Source organism: Scyliorhinus torazame, chromosome 8, assembly GCF_047496885.1.
Source record: "Scyliorhinus torazame isolate Kashiwa2021f chromosome 8, sScyTor2.1, whole genome shotgun sequence".
NCBI lineage: Eukaryota > Metazoa > Chordata > Chondrichthyes > Carcharhiniformes > Scyliorhinidae > Scyliorhinus > Scyliorhinus torazame.
In genome coordinates, this window is record NC_092714.1 from 106,099,501 (window position 1) to 106,114,941 (window position 15,441).

Sequence of the window (15,441 nt, forward strand, 5' to 3'; positions counted from 1 at the left end):
ATTGTGCCCGGGGATTGCTCATTAATATGCAGATGGCTGCTGGATTCAGTGCTGTCTGGGTTTCTGTAAGTTCTAATACACAGGAAACTTTGCACCTGCTAGTTTTTCCTGGCTTGACTGAATTTCGCTGCATTATTTGCGGATCTCCATTTTAAGTCGGGAAGTGGACAACCCAGGTGGCTACAGTACCTTCTATGCTTGCAGGTTGCCCTCCATGCATTAAACCCCTGGTAGCCTCTTTCGTTGGTATGAACACTTAAAGGTTCAGTGAAATATGCTGTTGTGATTGGAGGAGATGAAAAGTGAGACAGGGAAGGTTTGTGACTGTTGGATCTACAGGTTGTGCAGGGCTGAGCAGAGAGAGATAAATCTGGGAATAAATGACTTATTTTAGCTGGTCCAGTAAAATCATTGGATTAGTTTGATACTGCTGGCAGCTGCTATACTGGGCACAGATACCTTCTTGACCACAAGGACGCTAACAATCAAAATGAGAAGACATTGATACTGACAACTGAGGGACAGTCACCGATGGCCATGACCTCTGAATGCTGACTGTTTGTAGGGGCATTTGAAGAGATAAGCAGAAACAAAAAACTTAGCTGTCCGAGGAAAGAGTCAGAGCAAACAGAAACCAGTGAATCCTAGAATCATAGAATTTACAGTGTAGAAGGAGGCCACCCGTCCCATCGAGTCCTGGGAAAGAGCATCCCACCCAAGCACACACCTCCACCCTATCCCGGTAATCCAGTAACCCCACTTAACCTTTTTGGACACTAAGAGGCAATTTAGCATGGCCAATCCTCCTAACCTGCACATCTTTGGATTGTGGGAGGAAACCAGAGCACACGGAGGAAACCCACTCAGACAGGGGGAGAATGTGCAGACTCTGCACAGACAGTGACCCAAGCCGGGAATCGAACCTGGGATCTTGGAGCTGTGAAGTGACAGTGCTAACCACTGTGCTAATGTGCCACCCTTCACAAGTGCTACTGTGCCACCCTTCTGCGGCAAGTGTGACAGTCTGTCATGCTAGACAGGGCTCCTGATCCACACTAGACGATGCTTAGCACAGAATTGACCACTACAATGCAAACCACCATCTCAAGAGACAGAAGGCTGCCGATGGGACACCATCATCTCATAATCTTCAAGTGAAGGCAAAAACTCCAATGGCACGATTTTGAAGAAGAGTAGAGGAGTTTATTCTGGTATCCCAACCAAATTATTCTGGTATCCTCAATCAAAGTCACTTAAACAAATTATCTGCTCATTATCACCTTGCTGTCTGTGAAACCTTGATGTGTGCAAATTGGGTACTGTGTTTCTCATAGAACAACAGTGACTACAATTCAAAATGGCTTAATTGGCTTTAAAGCACTTTGGGACATCCTGTGGTTATGAAAGACACCATTTAAATGCAAGTCTTTCTTTTCTGCAATGTTTAATTCAGGTTCAAATGTCAGCTTTTTAAAAACTGCTGTGATTGACTAAGTTAAAGAAAAGGTTAAACAGACAATTAATGTAAGAATAAGCTTTCAGTGAAATGTTCCGCTCATTTGGCTTCAATTCAAGCTAGGTAGGCACTACATTGTGAGCTTTTAATTGACAACAAATTAAGATAAATAAGGCAAATTATGCTTAACATGCTGATCGAGTTTGAAAAGCAATTAAAGAGTAAAGAACAAATCAAATAGACAACCAGAGATAACCTGAACTGACAATTATCTTGAAAAATATAGGGCGCAATCCTGGCCACGTTGAGCCCGAAAGGCGGCATGGCTGGTAGATGCTGGAAGATCCCTTTTCCGGGATCTACCCGGCTCGCCATTCCTCGCGAGATCTAACGCGATCTCACGAGATGTCGTGATCTGAATCCCACCCACAAGGGTGAGATCATTATTTTGCAAATCTGCACAACTAGCCTCACTCTAATATGCACTCCACTGCTCTACCCGAGGCGCTGAGATCTAACCCCTTCACCTTGGAATCTCGGGTGAGTGCCGTTCACTGCTGGTCTCCACAAACTGGGACCAGATGGAATGGCACTTGTGTGGGTCTCTCAGAGGACCACAGGTGCTTGCCCTCTGGGAAGAGTGGCACCCAGGCATCTTGGCACTGCCACCCTGGCTCTGCCAGCCTGGCTCTCTAGCAGTGCCCCCTGGCTGGCCATCTGGCCCGACCAACATTCCTGGGTGGCACTGTTAGCTGGCAGGGGCCCTGCTATGCTGTCAGTGCCAAGGTGCGAGGCTGAAATTTTTCCTGTGCCGGGAATCAGGCCAGGAGTGCCCTGTACATGTGAGGTGGGGTGTGGGGGGCCTGAGGACCACCGTATAGGTGAGTTGGGCTTGGGGGGTGGGGGGGTTTGGGGTCATGTCGAGGTGTTGATGAGATTGGGATGACATTTACAAATTGCGTCCCGATCTCTTCCCGCACAGAGAGGTTCTGGCAAGCTCCTCAGTGCAGGATACAGTGCAGCCTTGACGGGAATTCCCTGTTGAGGCTCCAACTTTAAGCAGAGTCCCGCTGTGAGTACCGGGAAACACCTGGCTAAACGCACTCATCGCGGGACTCTGTTCAAATTTGGTTAGATCGCACCCATTAACTGGTCTGACAAAGTGCCAGAGACCCAGCAAGTTTCAAACCCAAGTTTGTGCTGTGTTATTTTTTTAAAATAAAGTCAGCAAGGGGAATGGCACAGTAATGATCAGCTTCCCCAAATTAGGAAAGGTGGAAAAAATATTAGCGTTCTTGCATTTGATTGCAACCAGTGATTTTGTCTGTGTGTGTGTCAGTGTGTGCAGGCACTTCATGAGGATAGGACATTGGTTGAATTTACTCCCATGGTGGATGGACATTACATTCCCGCAGATAAACAATGATTTCTTGGGACAGATTGTAAACTAAATAATGACCGTACATAAAGATGGAAAGTTCATAACATTCTTGCTTGGTTGTCATAAAGCAGCACCACATGGAGGTAAACTCTTCAAGTAGGTAATTATTGCTGGTCATACGGAAAACAAATTTGGGGATATGGGAACATAGGTGCAAGAATAGGCCATTCAGCCTCTCAGGCCTACTTCACCATTCAACTAGAGCATGGCTGACCTTCTACCTCAACGCCATCTTCCCACACTATCGCCATATCCCTCAAAGGTTATTGATCTCTGCTTTGAACATACTGAATGATTGAGTCTTTACAGTCCTCTTGGGTAGAGAATTTCAAAGATTCACATCCCCCTGACTGAAAAAGTTCCTCCTAATCATGGTCCTAAATGGTCTGCTGCTTATTCTGAACACCCCCACCCTTTCCGCACCCAGTTCTCTTTGGACATAAACACTTCCCAATCTCTCCCAATTTAAGAAATATTCTGCATTTCCATTTTCCCACCTGATTGGATAACTGTACATTTTTCTGCATTATATTGCATCTACCATTTTTTGCCCACTCAGTTAGCCTGTTTAAATCCCATTGAAACCTCTTTGCATCTTTCTCACAACTCATCTTCCCATCAAGTTTTGTGTCATCTGCAAACTTGGAAGTGTTACATCTGTTCCCCACATTCAAATAATTGATGTAGATTATGAACAGTTGGGGCCCAAGCATTGATCTTACTAGTCACAGCCTGCCAACCTGAGAATGATCCATTTATCCCGACTCTCCATTTTTGATCCATTAACCAATCCTCAATTAATCCCAGTATATTTCCCCCAGCTCCATGTGCTTTAATTTTTCTTGCTAACCTCCTGCTTGGGACCATATCAAAAGCCTTCTCTCAATGGGCAGCACCATAGCACAGTGGTTAGCACAGTTCCTTCACAGCTCCAGGGTCCCAGGTTCGATTCCCGGCTTGGGTCACTGTCAGTGCGGAGTCTGCACGTTCTCCCTGTGCCTGTGTGGGTTTCCTCCGGGTGCTCTGGTTTCCTCCCACAGTCAAAAGATGTGTGAGTTAGGTGGATTGGTCATGCTAAATTGCCCTTAGCGTCCAGAAAAAGTTTGGGTGGGGTTACTGTGTTACCGGGATAGGGCGGAGGTGTGGTCTTGGGTAGGGTGCTCTTTCCAAGGGCTGGTGCAGGCTCAATGGGTCGAATGGCCTCCTGCACTGTAAATTCTTTTTTTTTTAATAAAATAACTTTTATTAAAGGTTTTCATAAAATATCAATAACAAAATGAAAAAGAAACCCAACAGGGTTAAGTACAAAACCCAGTCCAGAAAAACACCGCTCCATACCCCCCTCCCTCCCAAACATAAATAATAAATTAACATTAACACCCCGACTTAATACAACAAGTATATACACCCCCTCAGACCCTCCAGTGTAAATAATAAAAACAAAAAAATAAGGTGACCCCGCCCCCCCCCCCCCCCCCCCCACCCCCGAGTTGCTGCTGCCATTGACCAATGTCTACCGCTCTGCCAGGAAGTCTAAGAACGGTTGCCACCGCCTAAAGAACCCTTGTACCGACCCGCTCAAGGCGAATTTCACCCTCACCAATTTAATAAACCCTGCCATATCGCTGATCCAGGATTCCTGCTTGGGGGCCTCGCATCCTTCCACTGAAGAAGAATCCTTCGCCGGGCTACCAGGGACGCAAAGGCCAGAATTCCGGCCACTTTCGCCTCCTGCACTCCCGACTCCTCTGCCACCCCAAATATTGCGAGCCCCCAGCCTGTCTTGACCCTGGATCCTACCACCCTCAACACGTCCTCGCTACACCCTTCCAAAATTCCTCCAGCGCTGGGCATGCCCAGAACATATGGGTGTGGTTTGCTGGGCTCCCTGAGCACCTAACACACCTGTCCTCACCCCCAAAAAACTGACTCATCCTTGTCCCGGTCATGTGTGCCCTGTGCAGCACCTTAAACTGTATGAGGCTGAGCATTGCGCACGATGAGGAAGAGTTCACCCACCCCAGGGCGTCTGCCCACGTCCCTTCCTCAATTTCCTCTCCCAGCTCCTCCTCCCACTTACCTTTTACCTCCACCACCGAGGCCTCCTCCTCCTCCTGCATCACCTGGTAAGTTTCCGAGATCTTCCCCACTCCCACCCCACCCCCCCGAGAGCACCCTGTCCTGTACTGTATGTGGCCGTAGCCGCGGGAATTCCGCCACCTGCCATCTGGCAAACACCCTTACCTGTAAGTACATGAAGGTGTTCCCCGGGGGGGAACCCGTACCTCTCCTCCAGCTCACCCAGGCTCTCGAACTTCCCGTCCACAAACTTGTCCCCCAACTTTCGTATCCCTGCCCTGTGCCACCCCGCAAACCCCCCACCTGTTCTTCCTGGAGCGAACCGGTGGTTCCCCCATAATGGGCTCCCCACCGAAGCCCCCACTTCCCCCCTGTGCCGCCTCCAATGCCCCCAAATTTTGAGGGCAGCCACCACCACCACCGGGCTCGTGGTATACCTCCTTGGAGGAAGTGGCAACAGCACCGTTGCCAGCGCCCCCAGACTCGTACCCACACAAGATGTCATCTCCAGCCTCTTCCATGCAGCCCTCTCCCCCTCCATCACCCACTTGCGCACCATCGTTGCATTGGCGGCCCAGTAGTAGCCACAGCGGTTGGGCAGCGCCAGTCCCCCCCTATCTCTACTCCGCTCCAGGAAAACCCTTCTCACCCTCGGAGTCCCTCGTGCCCACACAAACCCCATTATACACCTGTTAACCCGCCTGAAAAAAGCCTTCGGGATAAACACGGGGAGGCACTGGAACAGGAACAAAAACCTTGGGAGCACCGTCATTTTGATTGACTGCACCCTACCCGCCAAGGACAGTGGCAACGCGTCCCACCTCTTGAACTCCCCCTCCATTTGCTCCACCAGCCTTGTAAAATTAAGCCTATGCAGGGCCCCCCAGCTCCTGGCCACCTGGACTCCCAGATACCTGAAGCTCCTCTCCGCCTTTTTTAGTGGGAGCTCGCCAATCCCCCTCTCCTGGTCCCCTGGATGAACCACGAACAGCTCGCTCTTCCCCATGTTGAGCTTGTACCCCGAAAAGTCCCCGAATTCCCTAAGAATTCTCATTACCTCCGGCATTCCTCCCACCGGGTCCGCCACATACAGGAGCAGGTCGTCCGCTTAAAGCGACACCCTATGCTCCTCCCCACCCCGCACCAACCCCCTCCAGTTCCTTGACTCCCTCAGTGCCATAGCCAGGGGTTCAATCGCCAGTGCGAAGAACGGGGGGGGGGGGGGACAGGGGACACCCCTGTCTCGTCCCTCGGTGCAACCGAAAGTACTCGGACCTCCTCCTGTTTGTGGCCACACTCGCCATTGGGACCTCATACAACAGCCTAACCCACCTGACAAATCCCTCCCCAAACCCGAACCTCTTCAGCACCTCCCACAGGTACCCCCACTCTACCCTATCGAAGGCTTTCTCAGTGTCCATCGCCACCACTATCTCCGCCTCCCCCTCCCTCGCCGGCATCATGATAACGTTCAAAAGCCTCTGCACATTCGCGTTCAACTGCCTCCCCTTCACAAACCCCGTCTGGTCTTCATGGATGATCTGCGGCACACAATCCTCAATCCTTGTGGCTAAGACCTTCGCCAGCACCTTGGCATCTACATTTAGCAAGGAAATCGGTCTGTGAGACCCACACTGCAGGGGATCCTTGTCCCGCTTCAGGCAAGGAGATCAGTGCCCGGGACATCGTCGGGAGCAAGGCCCCCCACTCCCTTGCCTCATTGAAGGTCCTAACTAACAGTGGGCCCAACAGGTCCATATATTTTTTATAGAATTCGACCGGGAAATCGTCCGGCCCCGGTGCCTTCCCCGCCTGCATGCTTCCTATCTCTTTGATCAGCTCCTCCAGCCCAATCGGGGCCCCCAATCCCGCCGCCAGTCCCTCTTCCACCTTTGGAAACCTCAATTGGTCCAGGAAGCGGCCCATCCCTCGCTCCTCCCGTGGGGGCTCGGATCGGTACAATTCCTCGTAAAAGTCCCTGAAGACCCCATTGATGCCAGCTCCACTCCGCACCACACTCCCCCCCGCCCCCCCCCCCGTCCTTAACTCCCCCGATCTCCCTAGCTGCGTCCCGCTTCCGAAGCTGATGCGCCAGCATCCGGCTTGCCTTTTCCCCATACTTGTAAATCGCCCCCTGACCTTCCTCCACTGCACCTCCACCTTCCTGGTGGTCACCAGTTCGAATTCGGCCCGGAGGGTACGCCTCTTCCTCAACAATCCTTCCTCGGGCTCCTCTGCATACCTCCTGTCTACCCTTACCATCTCCCCCACCAGCCTCTCCCTCTCCCCCCGCTCCCTCCGCTCCTTGTGGGCCCGAATGGAGATCAGCTCTCCCCTCACCACCACCTTCAGTGCCTCCCATACCATCCCCACTCGGACCTCCCCATTTTTGTTGGTCTCCAGGTACCTCTCTATACTTCCTCGGACCCGCTCGCTCACCTCCTCGTCCGCCAACAGCCCCACCTCCAAGCGCCACAGCGGGTGCTGGTCCCTCTCCTCCCCCATCTCCAAGTCCACCCAATGCGGGGCGTGGTCCGAAATGGCTATCGCCGAATACTCAGTATCCTCTACTCTCACTATCAACGCCCTACTCAAGATGAAAAAGTCGATTCGGGAATAAGCCTTATGGACATGTGAGAAGAATGAAAATTCCCTAGCCCCCGTCCGTGCAAATCTCCAAGGGTCCACCCCTCCCATCTGGTCCATAAACCCCCTCAGCACTCTAGCCGCCGCCGGCTTCCTACCCGTCCTAGACCTGGAGCGATCCAGTGCCGGGTCCAGCACCGTGTTAATGTCTCCCCACATTATCAGGCCCCTCACTTCCAAGTCTGGAATCCGACCCAACATACGCCGCATAAAACCTGCATCGTCCCAGTTTGGGGCATACACATTGACCAGTACCACCCTCTCTCCCTGCAACTTACCACTTACCATTATGTACCTGCCGCCATTCTCTGCCACAATGCTCGACGCCTCGAATGACACCTTCTTTCCCACCAAGATCGCCACCCCTCGATTTTTGGCATCCAGCCCCGAGTAAAACACCTGACCTACCCACCCTTTCCTCAATCTTACCTGGTCTGCCACCATCAGGTGTGTCTCCTGAAGCATAACCACATCCGCCTTGAGCCCCTTCAGGTGCGCGAACACGCGGACCCGCTTAACCGGCCCATTCAGTCCCCTTACATTCCAGGTTATCAACCAGATCAGGGGGCTACCCGCCCCCTCCCCCACCGACTAGCCATGACCCCTCCTCAGCCAGCCACACGCCCGCACCCCACACCCCGCCCGATCCCCACAGCAGCATACCCCCGTCTCGACCCACCCCACTCGCTCCAGCTCCTCCTTGACCATAGCAACTCGATCCCCCCCCCCCCCCCCCCCCCCCCCCCCCCCCCCCCCCGGGCTGGGACCCATCCTAGCTGATTTACTCCCCCCATTGCACTTCCGCAAGTCAGCTGACTCCTGCTGACCCCGGCCACTCCCACCTCTCCTTCGACTTCTCCCATTGTGTGGCACACCCTCCTCTCCCGTCCTCATCTATAGGCTCTCCACTTCCCCTTCTGTTCTAAGCGCGGGAAACAACCCTCGCTTCCCCGCCCCGGCTCCGCCCCCTCCAGTCTTCAGCGCAGGATAAAGCCCACGCTTTCCACCTACCATGCCCCGCCACCTCTGACGCGCTCCTTTTACAGGCCCGGTCCCCTCACCCCTGACTCGGGCCTCCCCCACGGGGCCCCATCTCACCTCCAAGAGTCCCCCCCGACCAACCCAACCAAAACAGTGCCCAACCCACCCCAGCCACCCTCACCGACCCAAAAGAGAAAAAACACAAAGTAAAAGAAGCCCGGGGCAATACAAAGGCCCCCTCCTCGAAACAAAATTAACCATAGCATATCAACCGTAGTCCCCAATCGCCCGTCCCGACCCTCAATCTGTTCTCCAACGTTTCGGCCTGAACAAAGGCCCACGCCTCCTCCGGAGACTCAAAATAATGGTGCCGGTCCTTGTAGGTAACCCACAGTCGCGCCGGCTGCAACATGCCAAACTTCACCCCCTTCCTGGGCAGCACCGCCTTCGCTCGATTGTACCCGGCTCTCCTCTTCGCCACCTCCGCACTCCAGTCCTGATATATTCGAACCTCCGCGTTCTCCCACCTGCTGCTCCTCTCCTTCTTGGCCCACCTGAGCACACACTCCCGATCGACGAACCGATGGAACCGCACCAGCACCGCCCGCGGAGACTCGTTAGCCTTGGGCCTCCTCGCCAGCACTCTATGGGCCTCTTCCAGCTCCAGGGGCCCCGGAAGGACCCCGCTCCTATCAGCGAGTTCAACATGGTGACCACATAGGCCCCCACGTCCGGCCCCTCCAGCCCCTCCGGGAGGCCCAGAATCCGCAGATTCTCCCGCCTTGACCGATTCTCCATCTCCTCGAACCGCTCCTGCCATTTCTTGTGGAGCGCCTCGTGCGCCTCCACCTTTACCTCCAGGCCTAAGATCTCGTCCTCATTGTCAGAGATCTTTTGTCGAGCCTCGCGGAGCGCCACTCCCTGGGCCGTCTGTGTCTCCAGCAGCTTATCAGTAGACGCCTTCATCGGCTCTAGCAGGTCCGTTTTAATCTCTCTGAAGCAGTGCTGGATACCCTCCTGCTGCTCTTCCGCCCACTGCATCCACGCTGCCTAGTCTCCGCCCGCCGCCATCTTGTCACCCCGCTCCTAGTTGAAGCCATATACTGATGGGGAGCTGTTGTAGACTCCTTCCCACAGCGGGAAACGTCGAAAAAGTTCCGTTGGGGGCCCTGAAAACAGCCCAAAAGTCCGTTTTTGCGGGAGCCGCCGAATGTGCGACTTAGCCCCGCATAGCCGCAACCGGAAGTCTAAATTCGATGATTCTATGAATTCCTTCACTATTGCTAAATTGTCAAACTGTTTATCTGGCATTCAGTACTGGATGAAACAAAATTTCCTCCAATTACGTATTGGGAAGATTGAAGTCATTGTTTTCAGCCCCCAGTCGAAACCCCATTCATGAGTTGCCAAATCTATTCATTTAATAATAATCTTATTGTCACAAGTAGGCCTAAATGAAGTTACTGTGAAAAGCCCCTAGTCGCCACATTCCGGCGCCTGTTCGGGGAGGCCGGTACGGGAATTGAACCCGCGTTGCTGGCATTGTTCTGCATTGCAAGCCAGCTATTTAGCCCACTGTGCTAAACCAGCCCCCGGCAATAATTAGCTGGCAATAACTTAAGACTAAACCAGTCTATTCACAATCTTAATAAAGTTGACCCTAGAATGAGTTTCCAACCACATATTTGTGCCATCAAGAAGACCAATGACTTCCACCTCTGTAACATCATTCAACTTTGCCCTTGTCTCAGCTCATATGCTGCTGAAACTCTTGTTCTTGCCTGAGTTAATTCCTGTTCCGGCCTCCCCGAACAGTCGCCGGAATGTGGCGACGAGGGGCTTTTCACAGTAACTTCATTGAAGCCTACTTGTGACAATAAGCGATTATTATTATTATTGATTATTCCAATGCAGTCCGAGCTGGCCTCCCACATTCATTCCTGTCTCTATAAACTTGAGGTAACAGAAACAATGTCTTAACTCGCACAAAGTCCTGTTCACTCATTACCCCTGTGCTCACTAACTTACATTGCCTCCTCAAGACACGTCATAATTTAAAATTCTCATCCATGTTTGCAAATCCTGTCATGTGCTTGACCCTCCTATCAATGTAATCTCCTCTAGACCCACCACCCTCTGAGATATCTGCACTCATCTGATTTGAGCCTCTTCACCATCCCTGAATTTAATCGCTCAACCTTTGGTGGCCACGCCTTCAGTTTTTGAGCCCCTATGAATTTCTTCTCAAAACCTCTCGGACTCCCTATCTCACTTTCCTCGTTTAAGACATGATAATTAGATTTGATTTGACTTAAAATCAAATCAAACCCTGATCAAACTTTTCATCGTCTCACCTAATAACTCCTTTATGTGGCTCGGCGCCACATTTTGTTTTTATAATGTTCCGCTGGAGGGCCTTTGGGTGTTTTATTCAGTTAAAGGTGTTATATAAATAGAAGATGTTGCAGACTTGCTGCCATCCCAGCCTCATTCAACAAATTCAGTACAGACTGTAGATCGAATTTCAGGCATCCCTCATCTGGTTAGACTGTTGTTGACTAAATTCACAAAACCGCTAGAGGAGCTTTGAGGGTATGTGGGTCGTAAAATACCTTAATGAGTTTTGTGGCAAACCAATGGCTGAAATGTGTGAAGACTTTAAGTGGAAGCTTTGGTTCCTCAGAAGAAAACTAGATAACTGACATGCACATTCCTGAAATATTATTAACTTAGCAGCCTCTTGACCACCTACAGACATCTGTTTAATTGCAAAAATGTTTTACATTCTACAAGATATGATTAGCAGGAAGTGAGCTTATATTCTGTCATCAACCTCCATTTAGAGTGTCATTAAATGCTTCTTATGATTTTGACAGTGTGCACAGCACAGTAAATAAAGGTTATTAAGTGACAATATTGCATTGCTCATCACAGAGTTTTATACGTCAAGTGAGTTTTATACGTCAAATGATAATGTGAGGGCCACAAAGAATCCAGCATGTGTTTGTAGAGTCAAACAGAAAGTTACTTTATTTGCAACAATATGTACACAATACCAGTCATTCACTACTGGTTCCCTCTCAAACCAATACATTGGCCAGCTCTATTTATACAGCTACACTGCTAACGATCTACACCCCCCCCCCCCCCCCCCCACCTCAGTCGAGGAACTCAAATGCCCGAAGGAACAATTTTCTCCAGCCAATATGATTGGGCAGGTTATAACAGAGTGAAACAATGATGAGTGAAATTCTTAAATACTTAAAGATATGCTGGGAAGAATTGCAGATATGTTTATTTGCACAGCTTTTCCATTGGGAAATTTCCAACTACAAATACCATAGCATTTTTCGATCTACATTGTCCACACATGAAAACAAACAGTACACCTATTGTTAAGCACATGGAAAATTGAACCAAATAATGCATTTTTATTGCATTAACATTTTTCACAGGTAATATTGATGAAGGCTTGAGAGGCCACTCAGCAGACAATGAATAAGCATAATTCAGCAAGCAAGTGTATGGAGTACAATTACTTGAAGTAGCCAGGGTGTGAAAAGCACAATTTTGGCCTACTTGCTGACAAGCACAACATAACATGGGCCTGCAAGTTGCCTTGTTTCACTACTCAGAGGTCATTTGTAAATCATTAGGAATCTTGGGAGTAAAACAGCCAGAAGGTTTGCATATTCATTTGTGAACTTCACTTTGTGGGTTAAAAAAAATCTGAGGTAACTTCCATAAATAGTGGCTGCTCATGAAAATAAGTAGAAGCACAAATCTTTCTGCTCAACTGTGAACTGGAATTAGGTGTCAATAAACAGGTTTACCAGGAGTGTCAAAAAAAGCACAGGTGTCAAGCTTAAGAAGCAAAATGGGATGTTACAGTGTGGCATTAATTGAAAAAAATGGCAAGGGGTTGTTTGGGACGTCCTCAGGGATAACCAACATGGAATTAATGCAACGTAGTTCTTGAAATATTGTTAACATAGCAGCCTCTTACAGACAAATGATTAATTGTGAAAATATTTTGCATTCCACAAGATATGATTAGCATGAAATGAGCATAAATTCTGTCATCAGGGTCCATTTAGATTTGAAAAATGATTTTTACCACTCTGTCAGAATGCACTGGCTTAGAACACAAAACAGTGGGTGAAATTATCCATCTTGCGTTGCCGGAAACGTGAACCGTGATCAGGCGGAGAATTGGGTGTCCAACGAAAATCGAGGCCCGATTCGGACGCCATACTCCGGTCCCTCTGGTGGCGATAATGAGGTTTGCGCCCTGCACCAGTGGCTGCAGGCAAAGCCAGCAATTGCTTCATTTAAATGTGATTGGTGCGTGCGCCAAGCCTCTGCGATGTTCCGCTCCTCTCAGGCAGAAGTCATGTGGGCGGGATTTACTGCAGGTATTTACAAACGGGGACTGAGTGCCATGGCTGCTAAGGGGGAGAGATAAGGTAAACAAAGTTTGGAAAAACTGTTAAAAACTGTACCGCTTTAAAAAAATTCATTCACATAGAACATAGAACATTACAGCGCAGTACAGGCCCTTCGGCCCTCGATGTTGCGCCGACCTGTGAAACCACTCTAAAGCCCATCTACACTATTCCCTCATTGTCCATATGTCTATCCAATGACCATTTGAACGCCCTTAGTGTTGGCGAGTCCACTCCTGTTGCAGGCAGGGCATTCAACGCCCTTACTACTCTCTGAGTAAAGAACCTGGGAGAAATTCTCCGGTATCGGCGCGATGTCCGCCGACTGGCGCCCAAAATGGCGCAAATCAGTCGGGCATCGCGCCGCCACAAAGGTGCGGAATGCTCCGCATCTTTGGGGGCCGAGCCCCAACCTTAAGGGGCTAGGCCGGCGTGGGATGAATTTCCGCCCCGCCAGCTGGCGGAAAAGGCCATTGGTGCCCCGCCAGCTGGCGCGGAAACGACATCTCCGGGCGGCGCATGCGCGGGAGCGTTAGCGGCCGCTGACGGCATTCCCGCGCATGCGCAGTGGAGGGAGTCTCTTCCGCCTCCGCCATGGTGGAGACCGTGGCGAAGGCGGAAGGGAAAGAGTGCCCCCACGGCACAGGCCCGCCCGCGGATGGTGGGCCCCGATCGCGGGCCAGGCCACCGTGGGGGCACCCCCTCGGGCCAGATCACCCTGCGCCCCCCCCAGAACCCCGGAGCCCGCCCGCGCCGCCTTGTCCCGCCGGTAAGGTAGGTGGTTTAATTTACGCCGGCGGGACAGGCATTTTAGCGGCGGGACTTCGGCCCATCCGGGCCGGAGAATCGCGGGGAGGGGCCTGCCAAACGGCGCGGTGCGATTCCCGCCCCCGCCGAATATCCGGTGGTGGAGAATTCGGCAACCGGCGGGGGCGGGATTCACGCCAGCCCCCGGCGATTCTCCGACCCGGCAGGGGGTCGGAGAATCTCGCCCCCTACCTCTGACATCTGTCCTATATCTATCTCCCCTCAATTTAAAGGTATGTCCCCTCGTGCTAGACATCACCATCCGAGGAAAAAGGCTCTCACTGTCCACCCTACCTAATCCTTTGATCATTTTGTATGCCTCAATTAAGTCACCTCTTAACCTTCTTCTCTCTAACGAAAACAGCCTCAAGTCCCTCAGCCTTCCCTCATAAGATCTTCCCTCCATACCAGGCAACATTCTGGTAAATCTCCTCCCCACCCTTTCCAATGCTTCCACATCCTTCCCATAATGCGGCGACCAGAATTGCACCAATACTCCAAATGCCGCCACACCAGAGTTTTGTACAGCTGCAACGTGACCTCATGGCTCCGAAACTCAATCCCTCTACCAATAAAAGCTAACACACCGTATGCCTTCTTAACAACCCCCTCAACCTGGGTGGCAACTTTCAGTGATCTATGTACAGGGACACCGAGATCTCTCTGCTCATCCTCACTACCAAGAATCTCACCATTAGCCCAGTACTCTGTCTTCCTGTTATTCCTTCCAAAATGAGTCACCTCACACTTTTCTGCATTAAACTCCATTTGCCACCTCTCAGCCCAGCCCTGCAGCTTACCTATGTCCCTCTGTAACTTGTAACACCTTCTGCATTGTCCACAACTCCACCGACTTTAGTGTCATCTGCAAATTTACTCACCCATCCTTCTACACCCTCCTCCAGGTCATTTATAAAAATGACAAACAGCAGTGGCCCCAAAACAGATCCTTGTGGTACACCACTAGTAACTGGACTCCAGTCTGAACATTTCCCATCAACCACCACCCTTTGCCTTCTTCCAGCTAGCCAATTTCTGATCCAAACTGCTAAATCACCCTCCGTATTTTTTGCAGTAGCCTACAGTGGGGAACCTTATCAAATGCTTTACTGAAATCCATATACACCACATCAACTGCTTTACCCACATCCACCTGTTTGGTCACCTTCTCAAAGAACTCAATAAGGTTTGTGAGGCACGACCTGCCCTTCACAAAACCGTGTTGACTATCTCTAATCAAATTATTCCTTTCCAGATGATTATACATCCTATCTCTTATAAACCTTTACAAGACTTTGCCCACAACAGACGTAAGGCTCACTGGTCTATAGTTACCGGGGTTGGCTCTACTCCCCTTCTTGAACAAGGGGACAACATTTGTTATCCTCCAGTCTTCTGGCACTATTCCTGCAGACAAGATGACTTAAAGATCAAAGCCAAAGGTTCAGCAATCTCCTCCCCAGCTTCCCAGAGAATTCTAGGATAAATCCCATCCGGCCCAGGAGACTTATCTATTTTCACACTTTCCAGAATTGCTAACACCTCCTCCTTATGCACCTCAAGCCCTTCTAGTCTAGTAATACTGA